The sequence below is a fragment of the Suricata suricatta genome, chromosome 9 (assembly GCF_006229205.1).
Source record: "Suricata suricatta isolate VVHF042 chromosome 9, meerkat_22Aug2017_6uvM2_HiC, whole genome shotgun sequence".
Taxonomy (NCBI): Eukaryota; Metazoa; Chordata; class Mammalia; order Carnivora; family Herpestidae; genus Suricata; species Suricata suricatta.
In genome coordinates this window covers 42,943,387-42,967,823 of record NC_043708.1, presented here as the reverse complement: position 1 = coordinate 42,967,823, position 24,437 = coordinate 42,943,387, and the positions used below count along the sequence as shown (strand labels likewise).

The window sequence follows — 24,437 nt, the reverse complement described above, 5'->3', positions numbered from 1 at the left end:
TAACATTACACTAAATGGTAAAAGACTGAATGGATTCATTCTAAAATTAGAAACAAGGCAAAGATTTCTGCTCTCACCACTTCTATTCAACACTGTACTGGTTCCAGCCAATGCAATAAGGTAAAAAATAAAATAAAATAAAAGAAGAAATAAAAGATGATTAGATTGGAAAGGAAGTAATAAAACTGTCAATTCATAAATGACATAATTGTCTATGCAGAAAATCCTATGGAGTCTACAAAAATAGCTACTAAAATTAATGTGTGAGTTTTAGCAAGTTTTCTTGGTATAAGTTCAATATATAAAAACAGTGTATTTCTATATGCTAGCAAATGATTGGAAATTGAAATTAAAAACAATACCATTTACCCTACTACCAAAAATATCATATGCAATAAATTGATCAAAATATGTGAGTCCTATACTCTTAAAACTATAAAATATAACAGAGAAATTAAAGAAACCTTAACAAATAAAGAAATATTCTATATTCATGGACGAGAAGACTCAATATTGTGAAGAAGACAGTTTTCCCTAAGTTTATCCACTGCCATCCTAGTCAAAACCCTAGCAGTTTGTGTGTGTAAAAATTGACAAGCTAATTCTAAAATTCATTTGGAAGGGCTCCTGGGTGCCCAGTTGGTTAGGTGTCCAAATCTTCATTTCAGCTCAGGTCATGATCCCAGGGTCCTGGGATTGAGCCCTGCGTTGGACTCTATGCTGAGCATGGAGCCTGTTTGAGATTCCCTCTCTCTCTCCCTCTGCCCCTCCCCCATTCTCTGTTTCTCAAAAAAATTTTTTTTAATTTTTAATAAAATTCATTTGGAAATTAGAAAGACATAAAAGAGCTAGACAAATTTTGGGAAGCTAAGTAATTAAGATAATATGGTATTGGCATGAAAATAGATCACTGGAAGAAAAAATAGAGTGTGGAAATAGACCCATATATATATATGGTAAATTGATTTCCAAAAAACATGTAAAAGCGATTTAGTAGAGAAAAGATCCTTGGATTACAATACCAAAACACAATCCATAAAATAAAAAATTGATAAATTGTACTTCTTTACAATTAATAACTTCTTTTCTTTGAGACACTGTTAAGAATAATAACACTAGTTAAGGACTAGGTAAGAAAATATTTGTAAACCACATGAATGACTTTTATACAGAATGTATAAAGTCTCAAAACTCAACAATAAGAAAACAAACACCCCAATTAAAATTAGGCAAATAATTTGAACAGACAATTCATCAAAAAGATACATGGATGGCAAAAAACACATTTACAGTGTCATTAGGGAAACTCAAATTATAATCACAAAGAGATATCATACAGCTATTAGAATATCTAAAACTAAAAAGACTAACCATGCCAACTGTCATCAGTGATGTGGAGCAACTGGAACTCTCATGCTACCGGTGGAAATACAAAATGGTACAACTACTTGGAAAATAATTTGGCTGTTTCATAAAAATGTAAACATATACCTATCTTAGAGCCCACCCATTTACTGCCAAGGAGAAGTATATTTTTATACAAAGACATGTACACAAATGTTCATAGAAGCTTTTTTTCTAATACTTCAAAACTGGAAATAACCCAAATGTTCATCAGCAAATGAATGGATAAATAAATTGTGGTACATCTACTGAGTAATTGATACTGTCAACAACGGAATACTATTAAGCAATTGATACACTCAACAACATGGATGAATCTCAAAATAATGCTGAATGAAAGAAGCCAAAGAAAAAGAACATACCATATGATTCCATCTATATGAAATTCTAGAAAAATTCAAGCTACTCTGTAGAGGCAGAAAGTAGATAGTGATTGAGGACAGGAAAAGGGATTACAAAAGGATATAAGGGAACTTTTGGAGGGTATGTATATGATCATTAACTTGATTGTGGGATGGTTTCACAGGTGTGTACATGTTAAAACTTATGACAGTTTATAGTTTAAACACATACAGTGTATATTGTATGTTAATTACCTCAAAAAACTATTAAAAGGATCAGAGAAAAGAGTTTTCCAAAGTAAATGAAGTACTTATTTTAAAAATAATATTCAATATTTATTGAACATTTTTATATATTAAATTCTATGCTAGTTAAGAATTATTACTTCCTTTCATCAACCCAGTAAACTTATGAAGGAGGTTCTATTCTTTCCATTAAGTAACTCACTCAAATAGCACAAGCCAGTGAGATGTTAAGCCAGAATTCAAACTCTGGACCATTTGACTTCACTACCCATAATCATAACTGTGATCTAACCTGGATCCAGAAGGCCCTCAAGGAATTTGCAGTCCAATGGAGAGACAGATACCGTCCTTCAACCTACAAGAGAGTAAATGAAGGGGAGAAAAGGGGGAAATTTGGTGAAGATTAAACTAATTTCTTGCTAGGTCCCGAACTAGACCATTGACCCAATGGCATAGGTAATGTTCTGGATAACAAGAGTCCTAGTGCTTCTGTCAAGTCACTGGACAAGGAAGGGGTTGGGGAAGGATAGGAAGCCTCTGTCTAGACTAAAGGAGATTGGACCATGCACACTCACATCAGGCAGCCCCACCAGTCAGCGCTCCTCCAGTTTCTGCCCATTTAAAGACAATCATCAGAAGCAAGTGAGCAGACATTGCCTTGTCCCATTTCAGGAGTTCCCAGAGAGGTTTTTGGTTAAGATCTAAGATTTAGAACCTGGGATAAGCCCTTTCACTGTTCGGAATTTCCACTTCCTCATCTCTAAGATGAGTAGGTTGAATTAGGTTGTGGTTCCTTCTGTGTTTCACATGCTTTGTCCTCAGCTGTTTTTATGGTTTTCCCAAAGAGTATGAGGGCTCCTATGGGTATCTATGAAGTGTCTAGAAGGATGACTTTACTCCTTTCAGCAGCTCTGCTGACTACAGGGAAATATACTCAGATTATAAAACAACACCATTAAATAACTAAAAAGGAAAATCATTAATGGCAGATGCCCTTATATTAATAGTTACTTTTGTGATTATCAAAGTAATAGAGGTTAATTATAGACATTTCAGAAACTACAGACTGTGAGGAAACAGTTAACACAGCAGTTCTGGTTGCTTGCTCCTTACATGTTTTCAAGGGACCCATGATTAACCCTTGGCAGCCCTTAGGGTATTCTTTATATTGGTGGTTGATGACTTTGTTATATACACCTGGACCAATGGACCATACCATGTGTGCTTCTTGGGGCTGCTTTGCACAAACATCTAGATCAACAATGTATGCCTAATTTCATTGTTAGGGTTGGGTTATGGTTGCCATAGTTGTTGCATACATAATAGATATACTTATGTGACTAGCTCCCTATAAAAGCCCTGGACTCTGAGACTCAAACAGGCTTCTTGGGGTAAAGACAGTCTATAAATGTCCCTGAAGTTAATGGTGAAAGAAAGAGTACTCCTGCGTGGCTTCAGACAAGGAATATTTAGACCAGGAAAGACAATGGAAGTCTGTATTGAATGTCTGGACCCCATGAGTGCATATCTTTTCCTACTGCTTTTGCTCTGTCACTTTTGCTATAATAAGTCTCAGTGAGTATATAACCTGCTCTTGAGTCCTATGGGTCCTTCTGGTGAATCACTAATAACAGAGATAAATATATAAATACGTGTGTGTGTGTGTGTGTGTGTGTAAATTAACCTAAGTCTTTATACTTGGAGATAACCACTTGGCTAGCTTTAAAAATAAGGTGTCGACCAAACAAATCATCTTACAGAGTCCTTTTAAATTGTAAGAAGGCAAACAAAACTGCTAGTCAAATTAGTAAATTATATAATGGAGTGAAGATTAAATTTTATGGAAGCCCCGTGTTAGGACTTAGAATAATTTTACTGTTTTAAATGATTACTAAGATTTACTGAACTTTGCCTTTGTGACATAATAATGGATTAATCTATGACTCAGTCATTAATTCGGAATCCAACTTTTAATCTTGATTGGATTCCTATGAGAAGAGCTAGGACACTTTATAAGAAATGGCTTTATGATATCGCCCAAGAACAGGTAGTGAAAAGCAGAGATGTACTGTACATTAGAGTTCACGGAGACAGTGGGTGAGGCATGAATGAGACGAGCTATCCTTCCATGTACCCCTCATTCTATAAATCACCCTTCTTTGGCAGCTTCCCTCTATGACCTTAGTAATAATAATTAATAACAACTACTAACATTTACTGAGTACTTATTCTGAGCCAATCACTATTCTAAGCACGTTTTCTCTTAATCTTCACAATAGTGTATTCAGTAAATGTTACTGTTTTCTCCTTAATACAAATGAAGATACCAAGGCTAAGGATAATTAAGTAGCTAGTTCATGAAACTAGTAAATTAGATGGTACTGGGACTTGAACTTGAATTCAGAAGGTCAGCTGCCATACTTCATGTCCCCTTATGTATACAAACGAGAAGTCACTGATATAAATGGGTTTTAGCCTTAGATTTTGTATGAGTCAGGGTTTTTCAGGGAAACAAAACAACAAGATACACACACACACACACACACGCATGTATATGCAGTTATTTTAAGGAATTGGCTCACACAATCGTGGGGGCTGACAAGTCTGGAATTTGCAAAGCAGGCTGGCAAGCTAGAAATTCAGGGAAGAGCTGATGTCGTAGACTTGTATTCAAAATTTGAAGGCTGGACCTCAGGTCATGATCTCACAGTTTGTGGGTTCGAGCCCCACGTTGGGCTCTGTGCTGACAGCTCAGAGCCTGGAGCCTGCTTCCAATTCTTTGTGTCCCTCTTTCTCTGCCCCTCCCCTGCTCATGATATGTCTTTCTCTGTCTCTCAAAAGTAAATAAATGTTAAACAAACAAGCAAACAAACAAAATTTGAAGGCTGGAAACACCCATGTTTCTATTTCTCAGTCTTGAAGTAGGATTTCTTTTTCTTCAGGAAACCTCAGTTTTTAAGGATTACTACCCACCTTATGGAAAATGTAACCATCACAGTTTTGATTTTTCTCTTTTGAAGAGGAAAGGGAAGGTGGATCCCCAAATGTGACTTACTCAAAACTCTTCCCAAGATGAGCCTGTTACCAAGTGAAACCCTGGTGGCCTCTTAGCCTCACCCATGCAAGTGTGGCACTGGCCAGAAGAGGGCACTGCCTTCTACTTGTGTAACCAAATGCAAGGGAACTAATAAGAAAACATGTTGACACTACTTTCAATTATTATATTTTACAGTCCCCGATTGAGTTTAGCACAACCTTTGGTAGAATAAGTGCCTGTGAACTTTTAGCTGTGCTGTAAGACCAAAGCACCTCATTGACAATACTCACACTTTGCATTCAATTCTGCAGGAGGACGGGATGATGGGGTCTTTCTGTTTTCCCGGCGCATTTTAACTGCAGAATCAAACCAGTTTCTCCCAGACTAGGCCAACTCAGATTGAGGCAGGCAGAAGGAAAAAGCTGAGGCATTTGGCAACTGTGAGAAAGAACTGGGAGGTCCCCTGGGGCTCCACGCAATTGAGGAAACTTCTAACAAGATAGAGTTTGGGTCTGGGAAGGTGCTCATTGTGTTTAGGTTTGAGAGAATAACACTGCAGGCCCCTTTCATAATACTACTCTGTCTAGCTGAGCAGTTAATCTAATCTCTGGATTTTTTTTTTAACATTTTTATTTAATTTTGAGAGACAGAGAGAGACAGATCATGAGCAGAGGAGGGGCAGAGAGATAGAGGGACATACAGAATTGGAGGCAGGCTACAGGCTCTGAGCTGCCAGCATACACCCTGACACAGGGCTCGAACCCGCAAACTGTGAGATCATGACCTGAGCTGAAGTTGGATGCTCAACCGACTGAGCCACCCAGGCACCCCTAATCTACGGATTCTTAATTGGGAATGGAAATCCACATAAGTACAGTTATTCTTTAGGTCTCATTAATAATTAAAAATCTCTCTTCCCAGCTTCCACTTTTAATGACAGCTTCCATTTGTGAAGCTTGAGATTTGCAGAGGCCTTTTTCATCCCACAGCAAGTAACATAGCAGGTACTAATTATTTCCAATTTATAGTTGGGGAAATACAGAGGTAAGTGCCTTGCTCTGGCTCCCCTGTAATCCAAGTCTGGGAGGAGACCAGAAACCTGGGGCCTGATTTTAGCTTTGTGCTTTGTCCCCTATCAAAAATACATTCCTAGGGGCACCTGGGTGGCTCAGTCTGGTTGAGTGTCTGACCAAGTCTTGATTTCAGCTCAGGTCAGGATCCCAGGGTTGGACTCCACAATCAGCGTGGAGCCTAATTAACATTCTCTCTCTCTAAATTAAAAAAAATTTTTAAATACATTCCTAACTCTCATTTATTGCTATTTCCAGGGCCCATTAAAGCTGCATGTATGCAAATACTGTGAGCTGATAATTCTACTTATAGGAATGTATGCAACAGAAATGCATGCACATGGGCACCAATAGATAAAACCTCATCAACATAGAATGGATAAATATACTGTGGAATATTTATTTTTTTTAATGCTTATTTGTTTATTTTGAGAGAAAGGGGACATGCACACATGCAAGCAGGGAAAAGGACAGAGGGAAAGGGGAAGAGAATCCCAAGCAGGCTCTGCACTATCAGCAAAGATCCCACAAACTGTGAGATCATGACCTGAGCCAAATTCCAGAGTCAGATGTTTAACCAACTGAGCCACTCAGGTGCCCCATCTGTGGCATATTTCTATCATGGAATACCATCTAGCAATGAGAATAAGTGAACAAGATCTACACAAAATGTGAATAAATTTCACAAGTATATGTAAAGTTCAAAAGCAGGCAAAAATATAAAGCATTGAAAGTTAGGTTACTGGTTATATCTCAAAGGACTAGCAACTGGGGAAGGAGGAGGTACACAGGTTTTCTGGGGTGCCTCTAACATTCTACCTTCAATCTACATAGTGGTTACCAGGGTAACATAGGTGTGTTCACTTTGTACAAATTCACCAAGCTGTACATTTACAGTACATGCACTTTTCTGTATCTGTTACACTTCTAGAAAACAATTTTAAAGCCCTGATTTGTCTAAATGAATCATCTTTCCATGAGCAAACGTCAGTACTGCCCAAATGTCCTTATCCTTGATCACAGCATATTGTTTGTTGCTCTGCTCTAACAGTGACCACGTCACCATTCCCCAGATAATTTCCAAAGCATTCAGAGAGCAGATCAACAGGGGCTTTTGCATTTGTGCATTTAAGAATACATTTCAGGGGGCGCCTGGGTGGCTCAGTCGGTTAAGCCTCCGACTTTGGCTCAGGTCATGATCTCACATTCATGGGTTCGAGCCCCGCGTTGGGCTCTGAGCTGTCAGCACAGAGCCTGGAGCCTGCTTCAGATTCTGTGTCTCCCTCTCTGTCTGCCCCTCCCCACTCATGCTATGTCTCTCTCTCTGTCTCAAAAATAAATAAAAAATTTAAAAAATTAAGAAAAAATGAATATATTTCAGGAGGGCTGCCACCCAGAAAGTTCAGCTGCTGCCTCCAATACTGTGAGCATGTGTTCTATCTGTGTGTCCATAAAGAAAGGAAGAAGGAAATGTCTAAGCAGGATAAGCCAAACACAGAAATCATCTCATCCAAATGAAAAAGCTCTCTTGCCTGTGTCCCATTTAAAAAACTTTTATTTTTTATGGACGGTTTCACAGATTTGCATGTCATCCTTGCATGGACCACACTAATCTTTTCTGTATCTCTCCAATTTTTTTAGTATATGTGCTGTAAAGGTGAATACACCTGTCCCATTTTTAACAGCCAATGACACTAGCATCATTTTGCAGGAAAAATAAGAAACCTAACCCCTGCATCCAGGGCAGAGGACATAGGGCATAGGGCAGTGATTAAAACTGTTTCAAATCCCATGCCAGGCCCTGGCAAAGTCAGAAATGGAACCCAGGGTACTATCTGCTTCTTATCAGCCCTTATTGCTTCTTACAGGACCGTGGTGCTTGAAAATCTTTTTCTTTTTCTTTTTTTTTTAAAATGTTTTATTTTTTTTAATTTTTGATACAGGGAGAGACAGAGCATGAGAAGGGGAGGGGCAGAGAGAGAGGGAGACACAGAACCAGAAGCAGGCTCCAGGCTCTGAGCTAGCTGTCAGCACAGAGCCCGATGCGAGGCCCGAACCCACGAACGTGAGATCTGACCTGAGCCGAAATCGGAGGCTTAGCTGACTGAGCCACCCAGGCGCCCCTCTTTTTCTTTTTTTAATTAAAAAATTTTTTTTAAATTTCTTTTTGAGGGAGAGACAGAGTGCAAGCAGGGGAGGGGCAGAGAATGAGACACACACAGAATTAAAACCAGGTTCCAGGCCCTGAGCTGTCAGCACAGAGTCTGATGTGGGGCTCAATCAAACTCAAGAACTGTGAGATCATGACCTGAGCTGAAGTCGGACGCCCAACTGACTGAGCCACCCAGGCACTCTGGTGCTTGAAAACTTTAAAGGACAAAAGTACAACATATTAGATCAAGGGTTGGCAATCTCTGTCCATGGGCCAAGGACATTTGTTTCAGGGTTAAACACACACACACACACACACACCATATCCTCAGCTTCTTTAGAGAGCTCCTACCACCACTGCAACTCTTGTACCTTCTACATCAGTGACTCACTGCTTTTTCAGTTCCACACTCTATCTCAGGGAGAAAGACTGAGAGTCTTTTTTTTAATGTTTTTTTGGTTTTATTTATTTATTTATTTATTTATTTATTTATTTATTTACTGAGACAGAGAGAGAGCATGAGTGGGGAGGGGCAGAGAGAGAGAGAGGGAGAGACACAGAATTGGAAGCAGGCTGTGCTGACAGCTCAGAGCCTGACGTGGGGCGTGAGCCCACAAACATGAGATCATGACCTGAGCTGAAGTCAGAGGCTTAACTGAATGAGCCACCCAGGCGCCCCAAGACTGAGAGTCTTAAGAACCACTTAGCTAGATAACCACTTTCATACTCTCTCCAATTGGATTGTGTGTGAAGGAGCTGGCCCTCTCTCTTTCCTCTTAGTGGCCAGAGGCTGTACTTTTGGCACCTTTCCATGATATGGTGGGTTATCAGAATTCTGGGGGCTGGTCCATGGGCATGCTGTGAACACAACCACCGAACGACAGGGTGAGGGCAGCAGCCAGGACTGAGCCAAGGTGGTATTCTTCCAGGGTCTAAATGAGTCCTGGAGGTAGCAGGGATCCTCTGGGTATGCATACTTGAAGTCCAACCCCAGGACTTTTCTGGCAGTGGCAACACTCAAAGCCAGGTAGATGATACAAAGACATATGCACAAAGAAGCTCATTGCAGCACTGTCATTATAGAGGAAAATAAAAGGTGACTGAAGCCACCAGCAACAAACTGTGTTCATTATATGATATCATCATATACCTGGATTACCATGCAGCTATGAAAAAGAATGAGGCCGCTGTATATTAACTAACACAGAGGGCGGTCTACACCTTGAAGTTAAATAATAAAGGCAGGCTGGGGAAAACTACATATAGTGTGATTCCACTTCTGTATTATAAAATCCTGTGTGCATACACACAGTCTCACACCCACTAGAAAAAGATCTAGAAAGATACACACTAAAGTATTATCAGGTTACCTCTGGAGATGAGAATGGAAATAGGGAGGTGAGGGAGAACTTTCCAATGGTGACATGTTTATTTTTATATTGTTTATGGACCAATCATTGTTCTTTTTAATTTAAAAAAGCAACTTAAAAAACCAAGACTGTAGGGATGGGTTATGGAGGAGGATGGGGATGATCAGCATGGTCAGAGGCATCTGTGACTCAGGCCCCAGGGCTGGCACTTAGGCTCTCTGACAGCTGGGGGAGATACTCCAAGCTCCTGATTATGCAGGACAGTTCCTTTTTCCCCACTTCCTGTTCTCCTTCTTCGGGGTCATGTGCTCTTGGCTCTCTTTGGATCACCTCCAACCCTGTGCAGCCAGAGGAGAAGGACCCCTCCCTCGGATGACCCAGAAAGATGACTTGGGCCAACATGGCCCTGAGCCTTACGAAGAAACCTCCCCTTTACCTTGGTGCCCATTTCCTTCCTTGGGGCTCTTTCACTGGGCCTTTGTATCAGAGCACAGGATCTCCAGAGGCTAAGGGAAAGGGGCCACAGCACTTGGCAACTTTTAGTGTAGCCTTCTGTGGCTCTCCCCAGACTCCACCTTAGAATTGTTGAAGAGCTTTGAAAAAAATATAAGGCTCAAATATAGACACATATGTTGAAATAGAGAATAAGACCAACGCTGAGTAAAATAGAAGGTTTCATCCATCCTGGAAGGAGTGTAAGTTGGTTAAGAGTCTTTTGGTAAGTCATTGGACGATATTAAGGATCTAAAATAGTTTCATACTATCTTTCCAGTAATAAAACTTTTGAAAATTTCTCCTGGTACAAAGCTAAATGCCTCAACTTAGGAAAATTTATGTGAAGAGTGCTCTCATTATGTTTTCTTTTGTAAGAGCTAAAAATCAGAAACTAAATGTTCAACAAATGGCAGGTGAACAGTTAAATAGGGGTACTCCGGAACACTTTGTGACAACTAAAATTGTAATGAAAATTTGTAAGAGTAAGTTAAAATGTAGTAATGAGGGGCACCTGGGTGGCTGAGTCAGTTAAGTGTCTGACTCTTGATTTTGGCTCAGGTCATGATCTCACGGTTCATGAGATCAAGACCCATGATCTCATAATTCTCTCTCTTCCTCTCTCTCTCTGCCCCTCCCCTGCTCATGTGTTCTCTCCCTCTCAAAATAAATTAATAAACTTAAAAAAAAGTTTCATCTCTAGGAAGATTTTGGCTCTTTAGGAGAAGGTGCTGCAGCCAATTTGCTGTTGAGTCAAAGGAAACAAATGCAAATTGAATAGGAGAGAGCAGCTCAGGAAAGGCAGACAGCAAAAAGGGTCCATCAGCAGAATATAATGATCCTTTTATGACCCAACATTCTGAGGACCTCAGAAGAAAGGTAACATAGTGATGTGGCATGATTGGTGGGGCATCAAAGAGCTCCCTGCTCATAAATGTTGTCATCTGGTGCTGTGTTACCTGTAATTCCACTATTAGGCTAATTCCACTTGGATTATTAAGCATTGCCCATTCACTGTTGCCCTCTTCTAAAACACAGACTCCTGAGAGATTCGAGTAACACTTGACTTGACAACAATTTAGTGGAATTAGTTCATGATTTACTCAGTCAATTAGAGTACCTACTCTGTGCCTGGTACCACAGTAGGAATTGGGATACTATGGAGGGATGACTTCATTAAGATGACTTAGTTCAAGTCAGAAGTATCTACTGAACAGAAGTATCTCCTGTCACCTGACAAGGAGCTGGTGCTGGGACAGGAGGAAGACAGAAAAATGCCCAGTGCTGTCTCCTCCCTCAAGGAGCTCATAGCTTTGTTGTGGGGGATCCAAGCACACAAAAGTCAGAACAAGCAACTGCTTATTAAACTGCTAACATAATTAAGGGCCAACACGAAGAGTGGAGCTCAGAGTCTTTGTGTCAAAGAGTCTTTTCAGAAGATTTCACGACAGAACCACACTAACCCTTTTCATTAGGGAGCCTGGAAAAGAAACTATTATAACCCCACTGTTTTCTAAATACTAACATGGGCGTGACTTCCTGGTTCTGAGACCTCACCTTAGTTTCCACCTTACACGCTATAGCTCTGGCTAGGCTGAACACTCCTGAAAGGGAGCTATTCATTAAGCATTGACAGGGTGCTTCAGACCCACCCACTTTCTCTTCCTGTGCCCCAAACTCTGGCCATTTGCCACATTTGGTGGTGGGCTGAGTGGTTTCACATGTAGTAAATGCCCACAAGATACATGGTTTCTGTCTACCATAGTCATGCTCACAAGGTACCCTTGTGAGAAAAGCCTCATCAGCTTCTGACTCCAGCTGTCGTGGGAAGGAAGGATTATGATAGTCACCCAAGTGGAGCAAGAAAGCAAGATTTAGAAACAGAAGAACGTCATGGCTCAGAATCCAGGTATCAAGCAAGACCAGACAGGGTGATACTACCAAATCTTAAGGAGCCTTTGCATGAAATTATGTGTCTTTTTATGAAACTATCTTTGGTAACTTGTGTTATCCTCGAAGCACATTCCAGGCCAGAGGTCCTTTGGGGCTGGACCAAAAGCCCAGGAAGAATGAGAACTGTAGATTAGTGCAAGAACAAATCAACATCTAGCACAGAGGAGGGGCATACTCATTAGCACCAGGGATCAGGAAAGACTGGAGGCAGAACTGGAAGTCAAATCTGGCATTGCCAAGAAAGAGTAGACAAAACAAATCTAAGGCCAGGTACTGTGGTGGCATAAGCCTTGAGGGGAAGAGCACAGAATGGGGTCCAAGTTGAAGATGGGTGTTCAAAACTAGGGGAGCCAACTGATGTCTACAGACTAAGCAAAACACTGGAAAAGTGGTTGCCTCTGGTGTAGGGTCAGGGGTGTTGCTGACTGGGAAGAAACATAAGGGGTCTTTCTGAGAAGTACAGAGATGAATGTCCTGTGTCTTGAAAAAAGTGTGGGTTACACAGGTGTATTCATTTGTCAAAAGTCATTCAATTGTAGACTTGGGGGTTGTGTACTTCACTGTATATTAAATTTTACCCCTCAAAATTGTAAAGTAATTAAACTCTAATTAGGCATACTTTTAGTGGTGCTATGGACTAGCAATTCTAAATATATAATACAATTTGTATATTCTGAGATTAAGCCAGATTTCTAAGTGTTGGGGAAAGAAATTACAAATATGGAAAAGGCATTTGTTGTATTGAAATTAGAGTTATTAGTATAACTATATATTATGTGATATGTATCTCCAACATACTTCTAATATATATCTATGCCTCTATATGTATCTATTTCTATTTGTGTATGTAATATCACCAAATTCTGTCTGCCAAGAGCCCTAGAAACAGTGACACACTAGTAAGAATGAACATATTTAGCATCCAGATCTTGGTTTCTAAATACCATTACCCACTAAAGGAACCAGAGATCCTTGAGAAATGGCTTATTCTGGGGCTGCGGGCAGGAAAAGTAGAGGATGAGCCTGGAACATCTTTTTTTTTTTTTTAATGTTTTTATTTATTATTGAGAATACAGAGAGAAACAGAGCATGAGCAGGGGAGGGTCAGAGAGAGAGGGAGACACAGAATCTGAAGCAGGCTCCAGGCTCTGAGCCTTCAGTATAGAGCCCGATGCGGGGCTCGAACCCACAGACCGCGAAATCATGACCTGAGCCGAAGTAGGCCACTTAACCAACTGAGCCACTCAGGTGCCCCTGGAATATCTTATTTTGCCAGAAGGTAAGGAACTGCTCAAAGGATCATGAAAATATGTTCAAAAAGTCTCAGCAGCCAGCTTGAAGGGACTCCCACTCCCTAATCTGGAAAAATTTGAACATCAAAATAAATAGTATTTGTAATGGATTATACCCTGCTGATAGCATAAGCGTCATATTGATATAGATAGATAAATAGATAGATGTTCAAGGAAACCTTGTCATTACAGTAGAATGCAAAATGAGAATTGTAGAAAATCATCAAAGGATGCAAAAATGGATGGTTAAAAGTTTGATTAATGAAAGGATAATTAGAGGCATGCCTGACTGGCTCAGTTGCTAGAATATGTGACCCTTAAACTCAGGGTCATGAGTTCAAGCCCCACATTGGTCATTGAGCCTACTTTAAAAAAAAAAAAAAAAAGGAAGAAGAAGGATATGCAATTGCACTACTAGGTATTTACCCAAAGAATTAAAAAATACTGGGGTGCCTGGATGGCTCAGTTGGTTAAGTGTCCAACTCAGCTTCAGTTCAGGTTATGATCTCATGGTTTCATGGTTTTGAGGCCCACAATGAGCTCTGTGCTGGTGGTACGAAGCCTGCTTAGGATTCTCTCTTTCCCTCTCTCTCTTCCCCTCCCCCACTCACTCTGTCTCTGTCTCTCACAAAAATAAATAAATAAAATCTAAAAATTAAAAAAAGAGAATACAAAAATATGAATTCGAAGGGATCCATACACCCTGATGTTTATAGCAGCGTTATCTACAACAGCCAAATTATGGGAAGAGCCCAACTGTCCATTTACTAATGAGTGGATAAGGAAGATGAGGTGCATATATATATATATACCTCATTTTATATATATATATATATGCACCTCATCTTCCTTATATATATATATATATATATACACATAATGGAATATTACTCAGCCATAAAAAAGAATGGAATCTTGCCATTTGCAACAACATGGATGGAGCTAGAGTGTATTAGGCTAAGGAAAATAAGTCACTCAGAGAAAGACAAATAGCATATAACTTCACTCATATGTGGAATTTAAGAAACAGAACAAATAATCATAGGGGGAAAAAGAAACAGAGATAAATCAAGAAACAGACTTCAAACTATAGAGAACAAACTGATGGTTACCAGAGTAGAGGTGGGTGGGGGAATGGGTTAAATAGGTGATGGGAATTAAGGAGTGCACTTGTCATGATGAGCACTGGGTGATGTATGGAGTGTTGGATCACTATAACTGCATACTTGAAACTAATATAACATTGTATGTTAACTAACTGGAATTTAAATAAAAACTCAATAAAATAGGATAATTACAGAGATGTAAAGTGTGCCCCCCATGACTTATTGAAAGAGAAAAATAATAACTTCAAGCATCAGATACCACTCTATCAAGTTATCAGGGCTAAGATCACGATGTTGTTATAAACCAATGTCCCATATCATATGCCCCTGATTAGGATGCTCGGAGAAGAGCACACTATCAACTCAGTGATATTCCTGCCAAAAATGCATATCCTGAATCTAATCATGAGAAAACATGAGACAAACCCAAACTGAAAGACATTCTACAAAATACTGGCCTGCAAGCTATTATCGAAAGAACTAATCAAATTTTGAAAAATCAAATAGTGAGACTTCAAAATTCAGACTTTAAGTATGCCTCACCTCATCAGATCCTGGCTCATTGTATGTTTGTATTAAACCACCTGACTCCAAATGATTCAGGGGAAACTGCAATGCTTAAGCATTGGCAAAACAAACTGACCACAAAGCCCCTGGTAAAATGGAAAGATGTGCTCTCAGGAACTTGGAAAGGCCCTGATGTTTTACTAACTACAGGTCGAGGTTTTGCTTGTATCTTCCCACAGGAAAGTGATTCGCCTCTTTGGGTACCAGATCATCTGGTCTGATATGCCTCCACGTCGTCATCGTCGGACCCGTCCCCAGATTACCTTAAGAAAAAACGTCACCACCTGGTGGGGGGCACTTGTGGGGAGAAGCACTGGGTGTTATATGGAAACTAATTTGACAATAAACTAATATTAAAAAAAAAGAGACAATAAACTAATATAAAAAAAAGAAAAGAAAAAAGAAAAAATGTCAAGAACTTGAGCAGGGAAAGGGGAAAAATTGATTTAAATGATCGTCAGCCACAGGCAACTCCCTCACGTAACACCACCTCCCTCTCAGTAAAATATCAAAGCTCTGTGACTCTTAAATAAAAAATTGTCTTGCCCAGAGAGATTTATTGTTGCCTTAATGTTAGGAATAACTGCATTAATTTCTATTGTTACTGCTGTTACTATCTCTACTGTTACACTGATTAAGAAAATACACACTGCTGCTTCTGTCAATAACTTATCAAGAAAAGTGACTTTAGCTCTTACTACTCAGAAAATTGTGTCCTAGAAAAAGCACTATTGTACAGTGGCAAACCTTAGGTTATATTGTTATATTGTATGGGTAAATGCTGCAATTGCTTGTATATATCTGCAGTCCCTAGAGTTTTAATATTTTGGTATAAGATCATTACTTAACACCTTTAGTAATCAAAATGTTAAGTGTCACTAAATTTCTTTGTTAAAGTGCATCCTAATGAACTCTTGTCAGATATTTAGCAATGTCCATTTCTGAAATTTTGTCACAGAACGTGTTTCTTCTTCAAGGAAAGTTGTAATAAGGAGTTTTGGGACAAATACAGTATGTGACATCTTTTAGGTTAGTACTAAAATGGGTAGAAACTTCCAGAGCTAGAAGCTACATTCAAGCTGAACAAGAATTAGGAACATAGGATTAAGTAAATTGATAAAAATTATAGTTTTGTGACTCTTGGTCCTGTAATGTTTATCCAGATTAGGAAACTTTCTCTTAAGATATCTGTGATATTCAGAAATGTAAAAGTGTTTGCTTGTCTAGAACATTCAACTTTTCTCTCTACTAAAAACCATCTGAAGTTCAAAGACTCAGTAGATATTTCTTTCATGGCAATTACAATCATTTGCATAAGTTCAATAAGAATCTGTTCATTTTATAGTAGGACACAATTGGAAATACTGGTTGTTTGACCAAAGCTTTGACTGGAATGTCCTATTCGAGAGTCAGGCATAGGCTCAGAAATGACCTGACAGCTTTAAGAAACTAAGGTTGACTTCATGGAACTTGGAGCCATAAAGCCTCGTGGAATTGTTGGCTGGATACCTTGCTCATAGAGTTCCAAGCAACCTTCCCGGGTGAGTAAAGAAGGTCACTTCCTGGCAGGTGTAGGAACCTCGGCATATGTTGGGAGCCTCGGGAAGAGGAGTTTGCCCAATTTTACAGGTATTCCAGGCCTGTCTCATGGAAAGTGCTGGCTTGGCTCGGCTTCTGGCCCAGTGCGGCTACTAAAGTTTAACCTGGAGGTTCCTTATAAAAGGGACCCAGCAAAGCAGACTTCAAAAAATCCTCATGAATAATCTTTATTCTTGCTGAGCTTATGCAAATAATTAGGCCAGGGTTGTTTAGGATGGACTCGTTCCACCAATGTATTAGTTTCGATTTGACTATTTCTGATAAATGGAGGTTTTTTAGAGAGAAAACTATGTTCCAACAACACACTATTCTGATTATTTTTGAATGCTTGTTTGCCTAAATTAGACAACTTGAGGTAAACTTCAAAAAAAAATTTTTTTTTACAGTATTTCACGTATACATAGTCTTCTGTGATTTACTATGGGAATACTTAAAGGATGGGGGTGCCGCTTTCAAAGACTTAAAGGTGGAATTCACAAATACAACTAAACAGAAAGTTCAGCCCTTATTAAAGTTTCAGATCTCTCTCTGAAGTTAAGTGGACCGACTGAGAAGAACCCTCAACCTGGTGAGACAATCCAGATCCAGTCCATCAGCTTGAACTAATCCTCAAAAAGACTATGACTCCAGAGAATGTCCAGCCCTGCTCCAACCACACCCCGGAAGCTGGCTGGTCTAGCACGGCAGAAGCTTGAGGAATCATCGGTCCAGTAAAATGAACTGTTCTGTTTCTTTGCTATTGGACTGACCACTGTCACCCCAAAAAGCTGAGGAAACAGCAAAAGTTCCTGATTGTGCTAACCTTCCTCTTATGGATAGGACGTTCTGTTGGTATTAATTACCTCCAATCTGGGCATGGAATTTTAACATGTCAAAAGGTAAGGAGAGCCTAAGCCTCTGCCGCCAGACTCTAATGGGGGGGTCTTCCAGTGACCACTAGATGGCCCACCAATTTGGCAAAGGTTAATCATGTAGAAAGAACCATGGAGGCGTATTAAACTCATACGCCCAAGGATCCTGAACAAATTGGCTGTCACTCCTGCTTTTACAAACCAGACAGCACCAGATATTAAAAAACCCTAAAAGAGACCCTTACCAAATTAACTATGGAGACTGGCATACATTGGTTAAACTCTCCTTCCCTTTGCCCTTTACAGGGTAAAAAAAATTGTTATTGCTGATTTTGTTTTAAGTAAAAAGGGGGGATATGTTGGGGGCCAGTAGGCAATAATAACCCTCACACAATATTTTGCCTCTTGGGCCGCACATGTGGCTTCTGCTCATCCTATGATTTACTTTATTTTCTGGCTCTTTGTCTACTGTAGGGAGTGAACATAATCCTCTCCCAAAAGATTTGCTTAAGGATAAGCATCCCACCCTTGAATAATTAATGAAGGGCGTTAAGGAATGTATATCTCCTCATAGAATTCTTCAGACTTATCATATGTTTAAAACCAGACTATTATTAGGGGATTCTTCTTTTTGCAATGACTTAAACCTGTTACTTACTAATAAGAATGATGTAATCACCCAGGGTATATAAGACCCTGGCCATCTCAATAAATGTGTCCTTTTCTACCAACCGCCAAAAAAACAAAACAAAACAAAAAAAATACTGGCCTGCACTTTTTTAAAATGTTAAGGTCAGGAACACAATGAAAGGCTAAAGCAATGTCCCAGAATAACGGAAAATAAATACACCTGACAACTAAATGCTGTGTATAATCTTGGATTTGATCCTGGACTCAGGGAAGGAAAAAAGTAAAGACATTTTGGGGGCAATTAATGAAAGACATAGTAGTACTGTATTAATGCTTAATTGTCTGGTTGTGTAACTGTACTGGAGTTATTAAGAGAATGCCTTTTTGGAAAATTTATACTGGAGTCAATAGAGGCACATCTCCATCTTCAATGGGGGAGGAGAGTGGGAGGGAGAGAGAGAGAGAATGATAAAGCAAATAAGGCAAAAATGCAAACAAACGAATCAGAAGTTATAGAAGTTCCTTGTAATGTTGATGTAATTTTTTGGTAAAATTGAAATTATATAAAAATAAAAGGATATCCTCCAAAATGAAACAAAGCAAACAAACCTCTGGGTGTGGTCAGCAGCCAGGAGGCCTGTGCTTCCTGCTGGGGCCAGACAGAGCCAGCCCCAAGTGTGACCATTTCAGGGCCTGCAGGAGGGGATAGGGTAGGGGGGACACCTATAGGACAAGCTTAAATTGGCAGGCATAAGTATTATGTAAATTCTGTCAGTGACTTGACCACAAGCTGGGTGCAGTTCCTGGCAGGGCCATCCTGTCCTTACAGCAAAGAGGCCTTACAGCTGTTTTGTGTCAGATGATTCATAGATAGCATGCAACGGAGAAGAATCATTGGTACATGTGTGCACTGGGCTTGGATTTCATCTTTTCACAAAACAGATTCTTGTTCAAGTCTTCTGCTTTTAGTATAGCCCATTGGGAAACAGAAATGCATTTGCATTTTTGCAAGGAGCCCTGAATTTTTAAAATCCGGTAAAAGAGTTTAAGGTGCAAAGATTTTAAGGTAAAATTAATTAAGATTTTCCCTTTTAGTATGAGTAGTAATTAAGGCATAAAGTTTCCCCAAGCAATCACTTTCCAAAGAGAAGCATACATTTAAACATAATTCACTAATATCTCTTCTATGGCCATTTTTCAATGCTTGGCCTTCTGCCATGGCTCGAGAGCACAGTGATTTTTCTCTGTCATTTTTTTTTTTTTGGCCAAAGATTCTAAGAATCTCTGAATTGTTAATTATATAACTTCCTCTGGTTTTTCCCCCAGAAGCTTTAACAGTCAGATTTTCCTCCCCAGCAAATGGAATGCCCCACAAATCAAAGACCAAAGCCAGACTTCTTCACACGACCAGGTAGCCACTCTGCCCTCTCCCTTCAAAATCAATCCCATTATGTAAGTTCTTCCTAACCTCTAACTTACACTTCCTGGGCTGTGCCTGGGTAGGGCCAAGAGTGATTGCAACATTGAGGAGTGGCACCAGAATTCCTCTTCCCCTTTCCCTCTGCCTACCTGTGGGGAGTGTTTCTAACTCCCATCGGGAGTCCTGAGTAGGGGAGTACTGAGGCCTTGGGGGAGGGGGGGCAGCACGTGGCCAACGTTAGAGAAGGCACTGTACCCCTAGGAGCGCCTGGAAAACAACTCATTAGAGCTAGGATGAGTCATCAGGGTGTGGAGGCTGTTGGGCCACATTCTTGCAACATAACAAGCAAACAGAGTCCAGGCAGAGAACATCTCCACTGTGAATTCTGTAATACTTTTCAAGGCCAGTTCACAAAGGCATTCAGCAGTGCTGTGAGAATGAAATAAAAGGCATACAGAACCACAGCTCCAAACTCAGGCTGTTTAGAACTACACAAGGTCAGGTTAGCCCGTAGTTGACCACAACGACAGAGGAAGAGGTCTCTTCTGGGACTTGAAGTCTCAGGCAGACAGAAGGCATGAACCCAAGCGAGTATCTTGCCAGCCTCTGGTCTCCAGGCTTAACTACTCTTGGTCTTGAACTCCTAGCTGGATAGAATTTACCAAAGCAGAACGTAGCCCTTTACACCCCTGAGAGACCCAGACAGAGAGGAGGAGTGCTTTGATACTGAGATCTGTGTCCAGGGCATAATTGCTTCAGTCTCTGAAACTGGAAGACCAGGATCCATTTTATTAGGGTTCAACAGCAGCCTGAGAGGCAAGTGTACTAGAGCATGAGGGGTCACATGGACAAGTTGAACCAGGCCTAACTTATTTTCTTCAAAGCTCAAATCCATTCTTTTCAGGTAGTTGTCTGGAGGCAGACTCCTGGCTCTGAGACCAAATTAAACGTTCATCCTTATGTAGAAATGCTTCTAGTAGACCAAAAGGTGGGAGCTTGCGAGAAGCAAAGAATGCCCAGAATAATGCGCTGGTGTGATGGCCACACCCTACCTCCCCAACTGGACATCTTAAACTTGGCATTTAATAAGCCATGAGATCCTTGTTTTCACTCTCACCATCAAAGTATGGGGAAACAGAAGCTCTCTGCCTTTTTGCCATTGGATATTTTTCTCCTGCTTCCTGAGTTGTGCTGGGGAGAGACAGAGAAGAAAAGGAAGGAGAAACCCAGAAAGAGGAGAGAAATTCTCCCCATCTTTGGAGAGATTTCTGTTTTCCTGTGGTTGGGGGGGCCAGGGTCTGGGCTGGCTTGTCTGCTCAACTAATATCCTGGTCATTTTCTCTCTAAAATAAGGATGGCCAGCACCTCCACTTGTGGTAAACGTTTCCATCTGGGGCTTGTGTATAATCTTGCAAATGTGTCAGTTGTGGGAAGGAGGGCCGGGTGTGGCTGTGGGCTGCCGGATGCAAGTCCATCTTTGCCTCTGGAAAAACAAGTTAAGAGACACACGTTCTAAAGGCAGTCGGATCCCTTCTCAGTCCAGTATATTTGACTGTTACGGGATACAGAAGAGACGAGAACTAGCATTGTGGGGAGGCTGGCTAACTGTACTGGACACTTTAGTTACGTTCTCACTTACTCCCCGAACGACTCTGAGGCAGGTGGTATTGTACCCATTTTACAGATGAAAAACCTGGTGCTGTGTATTTGATAGGGTACTAGCTACCAGACCTTAGGTAACTGGCAGAATTAGGATTTGAACCCAATTTGTAAGTACAAAGGCTGATGTGCTTTCCACAGGTCTGTGCGTACTGTACTTTGTCATCCCTGGTCACCCAGTGCCTCTTACATCTTCCCTGATTTGTCAAAGATTGCCAGGAGTGATTGAGAGGTCATGGTTTGACTTTCATCTTTTAAATATATTTGGTTGGGGCGCCTGGGTGGCTCAGTCGGTTAAGCCTCCAACGGCTCAGGTCAGATCTCACGTTTGTGGGTTCGAGCCCCGCGTCAGGCTCTGTGCTGACAGCTAGCTCAGAGCCTGGAGCCTGCTTCCGGTTCTGTGTCTCCTTCTCTCTCTGCCCCTCCCCCTCTCATGCTCTGTCTCTCTCTCTGTATCAAAAATAAGTAAAACATTAAAAAAAATTTTTTAATATATTTGATTTGAATTTTATTTTTTTATACAGTTGACCTTTTAGAACAACATGACTTTGAACTGTGTGGGTCCACTTATACACAGACTTTTTTCAATAAATACACTACAATATTATAAATGTATCTTCTCTCCCCTATGATTTTAATAACATGTTCCTTTCTCTAGCATACTTTATGGTAAGGATACAGTACAAAATATATATAACACCCTATGTGCTAATTGTTGATATTATCGGTAAGGTCAACAGTAGACTATTAGTAGTTAAGTTTTAAGGAGTCAAAAGTTATAGGTGGATTTTCAGCTGCACGGGAGGTCAGTGCCTCTAACCACTGTGTCGTTCAAGTGTCAACTGTATACTTGGACTTCATTTTAAAAACACATTTTAAGCTATATTTTAAAACTATAATTAAAAATACAGGGCACCTGGATGACACATTGGTAGAGCATACGATTCTCAATCTCAGAGTTGTGAGTTCAAGTCACATATTGGGCAGAAACTACCTTAAAAAAAATGTTAGCTAGCTACCAAATTAAAACACATAACACAATAGAAACACTGGCACGTAAATTTTTGCTGACAGATTTTTGAGTAAATGTTGGTCCCTCCCTCCTTTCTTCTCCCTCCCTCTCTCTCTCTCTCTCTCTCTCTCTCTCTCTCTCTCTCTCTCTCATCTCTATCTCTTTGTCTTTTGGCTAACAGCAATTTCAAGTATAATTTGCCTACAGGTAAAATCCACAATTCTTAAGTGTATAGCTCATGAATTTTCACATATATGCACTCCATACGGCCACCACCTATACCACGGTTTATACAATGTTTAGCATTTCAGAAAGTTCCCTTGTGCTCCTTTCAAAGTCATTAGCCCTTGCTACCCTGCCACCCACCTCTAATCTGATTCTATCACAACAGACTAGTTAGTCATAGGCCATTGATTAGGAAGGTTATGGGTATGTACTGGCCTTTTTATGTTTGTCCCAAGAATGCAGTGTTCAGTCAACTGTCACACAAGGCTCAAAAGCACCTATTTGGTCCATGTTAGGTTTCAGTGCGCTTTTACAAACAAATGCATAATCTAGCACATGGCGCTCCTGCTTATAAAAAGTGTTGGGTAGGAAGGAGTGCCTGGGTGGCTCAGTCAGTTAAATGTCCGACTCCTGACTTCAGCTCAGGTCATGATCTCACATTTCATGGGTTTGAGCCCTGTGTCAGGTTTTGAGCTTGTAGCACAGAACCTGCTTGGGATTCTCTCTCTCTCTCTCTCTCTCTCTCTCTCTCTCTGTGCCCCTCCCCTTCTTGCACTCTCTCTTTTTCTCTATCAAAATATGTAAATAAGCATTTAAAAAAGTGTTGGGTATTCCATTTCTGTATCTAAGACAAGATATTCAACAATCTTAATAATTTGACTTAGAAATTTTAAAATGTTTTGCTATTCCTTTTTCAAACTTCTGGGTCTGTTTATACAGATGACAGGGTCTGTTTAAATAGATGACAAAGCAAACTGACTTTAAAATATATATATATATATATATATATATATATATATACACACACACACATATATACTAAACAAATATATATATATATTTGTTTTACTCTTTGCAACTAAAGTAATACATAAAAGTAAATTAAATGCCAAGCTTGATCTAAAATTGCAATGGTTAAAAAAATAATAAATAAAATAAAATAAAATTGCAATGGTTATATCTATATTATTTTGAATTTTGGTATTCATCAAAACAGTAATTTTCCCTCATATATTAACTTTATAATTGAATGCTAAATAAGTTCTAACTTAAAATAGATACAAATAAATTATTTTGTAAATATTTTAAAATTAGAGTTCATTTAAGATTTGTCTGAAGAAATTATACTAATAAAATATTTGTAACCCACATCCTAGGATGTAATTTGTCTGGGCAAAGAGACTTGCCCTTAGAGTAGCTAGATTTTTCCTTCCTGACAGCCATTTACTTCAGACTTACATTCTTCTGAACTGCCTTTTTTCCTATCCAGCTGGAAGCACTTTCTCCATGTGTGGAAGCAACAGAAACAAAGCAGGGTAACACCTTGGATTGTGGGTAATTTGTTCTGTGAGTGTTCCACAAGACGAGCAAACATTTCTGATATATTTTAACTTGATAAAGGAGCGATGTCTTGCAATAGGAGTAGTATGTGTGCCGAATGTCACATGATCACAACTGCGCTCATCCTTCTCTCTATCTCTGTGGGTAATCATCCCCCGTGGTCAGCTGCTCGGTCTGAGGCCACAGTGTTTGGCAGAAATCAGTGATTTTTCAGAACGTTGGAAGGTGCCCACAACTGGCACTAGGGTATTTTTTGTCACTTCAAAGCACCTATGGACAGTCCCCTGCTTTTCCACACAAGAGGAAGCGCAGGAATGCTCGGCTCCATTCTAGGTCAGGCTGCTGCAGATGTAGACCCTTTCCTCTGCTGCCTTACTGCCAGTTACGTTAAATATGGTATGTGACGAGAGTTTATTAATCCTGTGCTGTAGTCAACATCTGTGCGAGCGTATAACAATGGCCCCCATGCAGAAAAATTCCATTGAGCCAACAGAGAGCAGTGATTCCATTAGTGATAGTGAAAATCATCCTACACAGTAACCCTCCGCTTTCTTGTCTCTCTCACACCAGCCATGAAGGTTTCAAAGGTAAGTGCAGGTTAATTTGTTTTTCTTTATATTTTGTATTTTATCTATGACTTTGTATTACATTACAGTATTGTAACCATTTT

General features: G+C 40.0%; 1 protein-coding gene and 1 pseudogene across 4 annotated transcripts in view; both read right to left on the bottom strand.

Moving 5' to 3' along the window:
- Nucleotides 1–24,437, bottom strand: part of WDHD1 (WD repeat and HMG-box DNA binding protein 1) — a 156,031-nt gene that overhangs the window by 109,578 nt on the left and 22,016 nt on the right. For all 4 annotated transcript variants that reach the window (XM_029950313.1, XM_029950311.1, XM_029950314.1 and 1 more), the window contains exon 3: nt 2,284–2,346. The gene's annotated coding sequence lies outside the window, so the exon portion shown is untranslated. The remainder of the gene's footprint in view (nt 1–2,283; nt 2,347–24,437) is intronic.
- Nucleotides 7,644–7,763, bottom strand: LOC115303139 (annotated as a pseudogene).